This window comes from Pagrus major, chromosome 1 (assembly GCF_040436345.1).
Source record: "Pagrus major chromosome 1, Pma_NU_1.0".
NCBI classification, from domain to species: domain Eukaryota; kingdom Metazoa; phylum Chordata; class Actinopteri; order Spariformes; family Sparidae; genus Pagrus; species Pagrus major.
In genome coordinates, this window is record NC_133215.1 from 4,680,291 (window position 1) to 4,691,226 (window position 10,936).

The window sequence follows — 10,936 nt, forward strand, 5'->3', positions numbered from 1 at the left end:
TACTGAGCTGAATCACTCTCTGTCAGGTCAGTGATTCTCAGAGTGGAGCGTCCTGTCTTTGTTTCAAGGACCTGAACATGACCTGCAAACTGGGAGTCTTCACTGAGGTCCTCAGGCTGTGAAGGACTCTGCCACTGATGAGAACGTTCAGGACTGAACCAGAATTTAGATTTGATATTGTAATAACTGCTGTAAGTGCAAGAAATGTCCACTGATGAGCCTTTGGAGGCACAGATGCTTCTGTCAGTGTAAATCACTCTGTTGCAGGTTTGACCTTTGACACCTGAAAGATAAAACAAAGTTTTGATCATTTTTAAACCAGAGTTGATGAAGAGTCACAATGAGGGTCTCCATATTAAAATACATGTAGTTATAAGACTCCATCAGATGGTGTTATGTTAGTGTAGTAAACTCACACACTGGAGGAGAGGGGAAATCCTCGTGTCCTTTAACAGCACAGGAATAACTGTCTGCAGAATAATAGTAGAGTGAATAAGTAGAAGATGTTTGTGACTGAATGTTCTGTCCATTTATGTACCAGATGTAGGAAGAACGATCAGGTAGACGACAACTGCTGTGACACTTCAGCTCTCTCCAGCTAGTATATGAGGATCTGCTCTCCTTCACCTGGAGATCTGGATGTGAAGAAGGAACAAGGATGTTATTTTAGACAAACTGTCAACATACACACACAACACATTTATATTATTGTTGTCTAGATGTTGAACATTTGGAAACAATTAAAATATGAATGAAAATGTTACCTGTGACCCTCAAAGTGACTCCAGGTGAACCAGTATATCTCCCACCTGGTTGGTTTGTTATGAACCTGAACTTGTACTCAGCTGAGTCGCTCTCTCTCAGGTCTGTGATTCTCAGAGTGCAGCTCTTCTCATAACAACTGTACTCAACACAACCTTGATAATCTGAGTCTGTACTCAGATCCACAGGTTGATTTCCACTCAGTTTTGTAAACCAGAATGTTTCCTTAACTTCAGTATCACCACCATCTATTCTGGATGGGTATGTGTATGTGCATCTTATTTCCACTGTTGATCCTTTTAAGGCACAGATCTCAGTAGAGCTGTAAGTCACTCCCCAGTCATTCTGACCCTGTATCACTGCAACACAGAGCACATCAGAAACTACAATCAGACTCAAAACATCATCAGGAGACAGATTTTCACTGTAGAGGAGGAGCTTCAGTCTGTGAAGCTACACTTCCCAAAATACTGTGGCTCTCTTCCTACAAACCTGTGTTTGGGGTGGGTGAGCAAAGGCAGCCTTCAGACGGTTTTGTAAAGGAATTTTCACAAGTTCAGTCTCATAGGTTCATAGTAGTACATTTGTCTATATACATCTCCCACTCTGCTTACAGAGGAGGTAGAGTTACCCTGAGGTCATGCTCGGGGTCACAGGCTCCTGTGTGTGCAGAGGTTCCTGTGCCTTCACTAACCTTCACTACATCTCATACGAGAAACACACCAGCTTCACGATCGACCAAAATCCATCATCTTCCATCGATTACAACGTGACTTAAACAAGCAGTATTCAGTAGCAGGTTAAATAGTCAGAGACCAGGAAGTGTCCTTCAGCACTGGTGAAGCAATACACTGTCTCACTACATGTACTGTTGAGCTATGTTCTCCTCCATGGAGCTTCATTAAATACTTCAACGTAAGGCATCACGTCTCCTGAATCTCCTTTCTCACCTGTGTTAATCAGATGAATGAAAATTCATCAACAGGTTTTTGGGCAGTCTCTGTTATCTTAACTAGAACGGTACGTTAGACTTATTCTGTATCACACGTTTCTCTTAAGGTCTGTTTTAAAAATGGGTTGATGCTGTAAATCAAGTTTCAGTGGTATTTGTGGTTCATGAAAGTCAACAGAGGTTTGGAGAAATGTACAAATCATTAAGGTTTACATGAGAATATTTAAAGCAAAGGAACAGTGAAAGATGTGCACATGATCTCTGAGAGCACTGAGGACGGACATCACACAGAGGCTGCAGTGAAGGAGCAACAATGTATTGACACTGTGTACTTTAACACTGTACTTAGAGAGAAGTACTTATAAGAAGGGTGTGACGCATGAAAAAAGTGTCTGCTGGCTGCTCATCTTCCTGTGGTCAGGCTGCTGCAGAGTGTGAATGAGAGCTGTAGAGAAATGCAGAACTCTGAGGTGTGAGCAACTTTTCTCTTGGATAGAAAACACTGACAATATGACAATATATATCCTGTATGGTTGTCTGCCATTTGTCTTTTATGCACCTCTGTTTTATTTGTGTTTTGTTTGTTTGTTTAGTGTTTCTCATCATTTTCAAGCACTTTTTTCTGTTTTATTTGTATTCTGTCAGATTGCTTCTTATCTGTTATCATTTTTATGTACCCATTCTGTTTGTTCCCGCCATTGTAAACAGTGCACCCTAAAACTCACTTGAAAAAATAAATAAAAGTGCCTCCTCTTGAAAAAAATACATGTGTGTCTTTCTTTTTTGCAGATAAATGAAGGTGCCTTTTGTATACAAAAAGTATTTTGTATCCCTGAATTAAACATCTGCATGCATTGCATAGTAAACATCACATGTTGGTAGCTGTACAGGACATGAGGTGTGTGCTTGCTGTCTTTAGTTTCAACATGTTTTTTTTTTTTTAAATCATATTTTTGGCCAGGAAGACAAGCCTGTCTACTACCTCTGGCTTGAGGCATGCCCCGTAGTGGCTTCGTAACACATACCTGGGGTCGAAAGTTTTCAGCATGTGGATGAACCCCGGCTTTTCCACTGTATATATGGGCACCATATCTTTAGCGATATGCAACATGACTGCATCTGTAAAAGCTGTCCACCGGGCCCCTTTCTTGTCATACGTAACACAATGATTAAATAATTGCGCTAAAGTTGGCTGCTTTATAGCGGGTGTTTGTGGGCTGCTGTGGTCTTGTATTGACACTGTGTACTTTAACACAGTACTTAGAGAGAAGTACTTATAAGAAGGGTGTGACACATGAAAAAAATGTCTGGTGGCTGCTCATCTTCCTGTGGTCAGGCTGCTGCAGAGTGTGAATGATAGCTGTAGAGAAATGCAGAACTCTGAGGTGTGAGCAACTTTTCTCACGGATAGAAAACACTGACAAATTTATCCTGAAGCAAGAAAGAGTCACAAATACTGAGGGAAATATCTGTCTAACATCTAAATACCCTACTTTGGTCTCCAGCCAGATGCTAACTTTGTTGTCTGGTGCTGGGCAGATAAACTGCAGCAGGAAACGAGGCAAAAACAAGTTATAAAAAAAAATGCTAACAGTCTTACAGTATAAATGTAGACGTACAGTACCTTGTGCAGACAGAAGGACGACAACAAATCCACTCGCTGCTGCTGTTAAACTCATAGCTTCTCCTCACGCCTGTTAAATCAGCAGGTCGATCACATACATGAGAAGTACTGAATGTCAGGTCATCTCACCAAACACTTCTACATAAAGAGGGTGGACGTGGTCACGAGACATTTTGTCTCTCTCTGGTTGGTTCACTTGTTTTAAACACACATCGAGGTGTTAACCGACTGCTTCCTTCCTCTTTATTATTAGCATGTATGAAGAGACAAACGCCTGTGAACCCTCAAGATGAAATGAAGAAATGATTCTTACTGTTGCTTTACAAACAATGCAGGTAAAACATGGACGTATCAGCAAACTGAACACTAAATGTGATATTGTTCCAAACGCGAGGCAGCAGAACAGCAAAGGTTCAGTCAGTCTTGATTTTAACCTGACCTTTGATTAAATTAAAAAGCCTGAACCAGACATTCATACAGACTATCTTCAGCAATACATGGATGCTCTCACCAAAACCCGCTCCACCTACTACTCCCACCTCATTCACTCTGGCTCCACCAACCCCAAAGCTCTCTTCTCCCATTGACAACACCTCCAACTCCTTCACAACCAATAAATGCAACTCCTTCCTTTCATTTTTCCAAACAAAAATCGACAACATCTACAGCAACCTGTCCACCTCCCCTACCCCTACCCCCTCCACTCCTTCACTCACACCTCCCCCGCTCACCTCTCAACCCCTGTCTCAGTTCTCCCTGTGTCTCCAAGGGACCTGTCCACCATCATGGCAGAAATGAAAAGCTCCACCTGTGCCCTGGACCCCATCCCATCCCACCTGGTCAAGAACTGTCTTCCAGCCATCTCCTCCCTCATCACAAAAATAATCAACTCCTCCCTCAGCTCTGGTTCAGTCCCCCAGTCACTCAAACTGGCAGCTGTCACCCCCATTCTCAAAAATCCTGGACTCAACCCTGACATTATGACAAATTTCTGGCCCATCTCCAACTTCCATTTTTTTTATCAAAAACACTGGGACGCACCGTTGCCACTCAACTCAAAACCAACCTCATCTCCACCAACCTCTTTGAACCTTTTCAATCCGGTTTCTGTTCTCAACACAGCTCAGAAACAGCCCTCCTTAAAGTCACTGATGACCTCCTCCTCTCTGCAGACTCCGGCCACCTCAGCATCCTCATCCTCCTGGACCTCACTGCAGCTTTCGACACCATCAACCACTCCATTCATCTCTCCCTCCTTGAATCCTCCCTCAACATCACCGGCACTGCCCTCTCCTGGTTAAAATCATATCTCACAAACAGACAACAGTTCGTCCACATCAACAACTGCACCTCCTCCACTGCTCCTCTGTCCCAAGGCGTCCCACAGGGTTCAGTGCTTGGTCCACTCCTCTTCATCCTATACATGCTTCCCCTTGGCAACATCATACGCCGTCATGGTCTCCATTTCCACTGCTACGCTGACGACATCCAAATCTACATCTCCACAAAATCCATCACCACTGCCACCCACTCCACACTCACCAACTGCCTCACTGAAATCAAATCCTGGATGCAAACAAACTTCCTCCAACTAAATTGCGAAAAATTGGACATGGTCATCATCGGCCGGAAATCCCTCATCAAAACCACTCACAACTTCTGCCTCACCCTAGACAACTCCACCCTCTCTCCCTCCCCACACAGTCACAACCTCGGAGTCATCTTTGACAACAACCTCTCCTTTCAAAAACACATAAGTCAAATCACCAGAATTGCCTTCTTCCACCTCAAAAACATAGCCCGTCTCCGCCCATCACTCTCCTTCTCTGCTGCAGAAACCCTGATCCATGCCTTCATCACCTCCAGAATTGACTACTGCAACAGCATCCTCTATGGCACACCATCCAAATTCCTAAATAAACTCCAATACGTCCAGAACTCTGCTGCTCGCCTTCTCACCCACACCCGCACCCGTGACCACATCACCCCCGTCCTCCAGAAACTCCACTGGCTCCCTGTCTCACAACGGATTCAATTAAAAATACACCTCCTCACTCACAAAGCCCGCCACAACCCGTCCCTCACCGTCTGCTCCTCCAACGCAAACTTCCTCACTCCACCACACAGGACCAAGCACCGAACCTGGGGCGACACAGCCTTCTCAGTTGCTGCCCCCTCCCTCTGGAACTCCCTCTCCACACACATCAGAGACTGTACAGACCTACAATAAAAATGCTTAAAGGAACTTGGGGCAGGATCTGTGAAATTATAAACATGCATTTTAAGATCTATCCATCCATCCATTTTCTACCACTTATCCGGGGCCGGGTTGCGGGGGCAGCTGCCTGAGCAGGGACACCCAGACTTCCCTCTCCCCGGACACTTCCTCCAGCTCCTCCGGGAGGATCCCAAGGCATTCCCAGGACAGCCGGGCGACATAGTCACTCCAGCATGTCCTGGGTCTTCCTCGGGGTCTCTTCCTCCCGGTGGGGCATGCCTGGAACACCTCCCGAGGGAGGTGTCCAGGGGGCATCCGATACAGATGCCCGAGCCACCTCAGCTGACTCCTCTCGATGTGGAGGAGCAGCGGCTCTACTCCGAGCTCCTCCCGTGTGACAGAGCTCCTCACCCTATCTCTAAGGGAGCGCCCTGCCACCCTGCGAAGGAAACTCATTTCGGCCGCTTGTATCCGGGATCTTATTCTTTCGGTCACGACCCAAAGTTCATGACCATAGGTGAGGGTAGGAACGTAGACTGACCGGTAAATCGAGAGCTTCGCCTTTCGGCTCAGCTCTCTCTTCACCACGACAGACCGATACAACGACCGCATTACTGCGGCCACCGCACCAATCCGCCTGTCAATCTCGTGCTCCATCCTTCCCTCACTCATGAACAAGACCCCGAGATACTTGAACTCCTCCACTTGAGGCAGGAACTCTCCCCCAACCCAGAGGGAACAAGCCACCTTTTTCCGGTCGAGAACCATGGCCTCAGACTTGGAGGTGCTGATTCTCATCCCAGCTGCTTCACACTCGGCTGCAAACCGCCCCAGGACATGCTGGAGGTCCCGGCTCGAAGGAGCCAACAAGACAACATCATCTGCAAAAAGCAGGGATGAAATCCAGTGGCTCCCGAACCAGATCCCCTCCGGCCCATGACTGCGCCTAGAAATTCTGTCCATAAAAATAAGGAACAGAACCGGTGACAAAAGGCAGCCCTGCCGGAGTCCAACATGTTCTGTACACAGGTCTGACTTACTGCCGGCAATGCGAACCAAGCTCCTGCTCCGGTCGTACAGGGACCGTACAGCCCTTAGCAGAGGGCCCCTGACCCCGTACTACCGAAGCACCTCCCACAGAATGCCATGAGGGACACGGTCGAATGCCTTCTCCAAGTCCACAAAACACATGTGGACTGGTTGGGCAAACTCCCATGAACCCTCCAGCACCCTGCGGAGGTTATAGAGCTGGTCCAGTGTTCCACGGCCAGGACGAAAACCGCAGTGTTCCTCCTGAATCCGAGGTTTGACTATCGGCCGAATTCTCCTCTCCAGTACCCTGGAATAGACTTTACCAGGGAGGCTGAGGAGTGTGATCCCCCGATAGTTGGAACACACCCTCCGGTCCCCCTTTTTGAATAGAGGGACCACCACCCCGGAATGCCAGTCCAGAGGCACTGTCCCCGACTGCCACGCGATGTTGCAGAGACGTGTCAGCCAAGACAGCCCCACAACATCCAGAGACTTGAGATACTCAGGGTGGATCTCATCCACCCCCGGTGCTTTGCCACCGGGCAGCTTCCGGACTACCTCGGTGACTTCGGCTTGGGTGATGAATGGATCAACCTCCGAGTCCCCAGCCTCTGCTTCCTCTATGGAAGACGTGTCAGTGGGATTGAGGAGATCCTCAAAGTACTCCTTCCACCGCCCGACGATATCCCCGGTCGAGGTCAACAGCTCCCCGCCTCCACCGTAAACAGTGTTGGTGGGGTACCAGGCCCGAGTCTTTGCTTCCGCGACCGCCCGTGCTGCAGCACGCTTGGCCTGCCGGTACCCGTCAGCTGCCTCAGGAGTCCCCCGAGCCAACCAGGCTCGATAGGACTCCTTCTTCAGCTTGACAGCATCCCTCACTGTCGGTGTCCACCACCGAGTTCGGGGATTGCCGCCACGACAGGCACCGGAGACCTTACGGCCACAGCTCCTAACAGCCGCGTCAACAATGGAAGCGGAGAACAAGGCCCATTCGGACTCAATGTCCCCAGCCTCCCTCGGGATCTGGTCAAAGCTCTCCCGGAGGTGGGAGTTGAAGACCTCCCCGACAGAGGGTTCCACCAGACGTTCCCAGCAGACCCTCACAATACGTTTGGGTCTGCCAAGTCTGTCTAGCTTCCTCCCCTGCCAGCGAAACCAACTCACCACCAGGTGGTGATCAGTTGACAGCTCAGCCCCTCTCTTCACCCGAGTGTCCAAGACATACGGCCGGAGGTCAGATGACACGACCACAAAGTCGATCATTGACCTCCGGCCTAGGGTGTCCTGGTGCCACGTGCACTGATGAACACCCTTATGCTTGAACATGGTGTTCGTTATGGGCAAACTGTGGCTAGCACAGAAGTCCAACAACAGAACACCACTCGGGTTCAGATCAGGGAGGCCGTTCCTCCCAATCACACCCCTCCAGGTTACTGTGTCGCTGCCCACGTGAGCATTGAAGTCCCCCAGTAGAACGATGGAGTCCCCAGTTGGAGCACTCTCCAGTACCCCTCCCAGGGACTCCAAGAAGGCCGGGTACTCTGCACTGCCGTTTGGCCCGTAGGCCGAAACAACAGTGAGAGACCTATCCCCGACCCGAAGGCGCAGGGAAACGACCCTCTCGTTCACTGGGGAAAACTCCAACACATGGCGGCTGAGCTGGGAAGCTATGAGCAGGCCCACACCAGCTCGCCGCCTCTCACCACGGGCAACTCCAGAGTAGAAGAGAGTCCAGCCTCTCTCAAGGAGTTGGGTTCCAGAGCCCAGACTGTGCGTGGAGGCGAGCCCAACTATCTCTAGCCGGTAGCGCTCAACCTCCCGCACCAGTTCAGGCTCTTTCCCCCTCAGCGAGGTGACATTCCATGTCCCCATGGCTCGAGTCACCGTCCGGGGATTGGGTCGCCAGGGCACGGGCCCAGGACAGCCATCCAAATCGCAACGCACCAGCCCCTTCTGAACCCTCCTGCGGGTGGTGAGCCTACTGGAGGGCGGGCCCACGTCGCTCCTTCGGGCTGTGCCCGGCTGGGTCCCGTGGGCAAAGACCTGGCCACCAGGCGCTCGCCTGCGAGCCCCAACCCCGGGCCTGGCTCCAGGGTGGGGCCCCGGTGACGCCATTCCGGGCGACTTACACTTCCTTGTTGTTGTTTTTTCTATCATAGGGGGCTTTGGAACCGCTCTTAGTCTGACCTGTCACCTAGGACCTGTTTGCCTTGGGAGACCCTACCAGGGGCATTAAGCCCCGGACAACATAGCTCCTAGGATCATTCAGGTGCTCAAACCCCTCCACCACGGTAAGGTGTCGGTTCAAGGAGGATTTTAAGATTTTTAATGCTAATGGGTGATGAAGCGTTCAAAGCCAAAAAGAATGAGCCCACCCACGTATCTCTCCATTGCCTTGAACAGGCTGTGTGCTGCATAATGTACTGCAATTCGGGCGCAAATTTCCCGCGCAGTCCTGCGGACGTGACGTCAGATGACACTGAATGCGCGTCCTCGACCGGCTTTCGACTTGGATACAGGAAGTAAACAAACGCCGTGGACCCAAACTAGTGTTTGGGTAGTAATGGATTCTGCTACAGCCAGCAACAGCCCACCATCACACAAAGTCCACTAAAAAGTCATACTAAGAAGAAAACAAAGGTTTTATCAACGGCATGTCGTGAGTCTAAACAAAATTACGAGCAAAGCGGGCTGGCACCCGAATACACATAGGATACGTGTTGGACTCATGGAGGCAGCTTCAACTTGAATTGGGACTGGAAACAGATGCTGACATGGCTCATTTCCTAGTAACCAGGTAAGAAAACATCACAGGTCATGTTTAGAGCTTGAATTGGAAATCATATGAGATCACCGAGGACTCGAGTGACCTAACGTGCAAAGTAGCATTAGCTGCAAACAACTTAGTCCACCGCTGTGTAACACTGAATAGTTACAGACTGCGCATTTTCCGCGGTCCTTTAGTCTGAAACCGAATAGTTAGAAATATGTCCCTTTATATATGGGACCGAAAGCCCAACCTGTTATCCAGGAGGTGACGTTAGCAGCTGGCTGTAGCCACAGGCTAACGGTTTGTTTGTGTCTGTGTAGCAACATTAGCCGCTAACACACAGCAATCCCGTATCAGAGACGATATTTCTGTCCCTCGATATGCCGTCTTTGCTTTCGGCCGTGCCTTTCAGACTGCATCAACTGTAACTGTAAATTGCTGCGCTTGTGTGTCGCTACACACAGCGAGCAGCTTCCCGGCTGCTTCATGTGTAGCGGATAAGACTAACGCAAAGGGGTAGCCTCCTGCGTCAGGTATCGACGCGAGGGGCACTTGACCAAGAGTCAAGCGTCTGACGAATAGGGATGAGACGGCATCAGCTGCACTGCTGTGAAGAGCTCATGCGCGCTCCCACGCCGGCTTGGCTGATGGCTGCAGTTACCCTAACGGCCGCAACGGCCGGCGAGTCACTATTGAGTCTTATTTCTTGATCCTGCCCCAAGTCCCTTTAAGTAGCTATAAAATTAAATACTGAGGTAAATAAAATAAAACACTGAGGTAAATAATATAAAATACAGAGGTAAATAAAATAAAAATACTGAGGTAGATACAATAAAACACTGAGGTAAAGAAAATAAAACACTGAGGTAAATAAAATAAAAATACTGAGGTAAATAAAATAAAAATACTGAGGTAGGTAAAATAAAATACTGAGTACATGTACAGATTGGTAAACCCCAGTTAATCTAAAATGATCTTTTTCAAAGTCAATTCATGTCCCAAAATGATTGAATGCTTTTCATATCAGACACAACAACAAAATGATGTGATAAAGCTTCTGTTTAATCAGACCTGAATACATATCCAAAGTCAAAAGGCTGAAAATGTGAAAGAAAATACAAAAAAAAAATTGTTTTGGTCATTCGGCCAACATACAGTCAGAGAGGTACGTTTTTCTTTGAGTCTTACTTGCTATTTTCCATGCAGGATGATGAAAATGTGACAAATGTAAACAGAGTTTTCAAAGTAGATAAATACATACAGCAGTATAGACAGATAATAATAACAAGCTGAGATTTCAATGCAGTAAAAAGACAAATTCAGAAAATATGCATATGAATATATATAAAGGATATTTGACTTGCGATATAAACAGTTGTGATCATTAAAATAGTGGGAAAAAAAGCAATCTGCTGTAACTACAGTCAGATGGAGTTTTATTATATACACTAAAGCAAAACTAACACAGTCTGACAACAGTCCTGTAATAAATTCTGCCTTCATGAAAGTTATAATGTTTCATTTATGTTTAAACAGTTGCAGGAAGGTGTTGTGGTCATTGTGTGGAACTGCATGTGT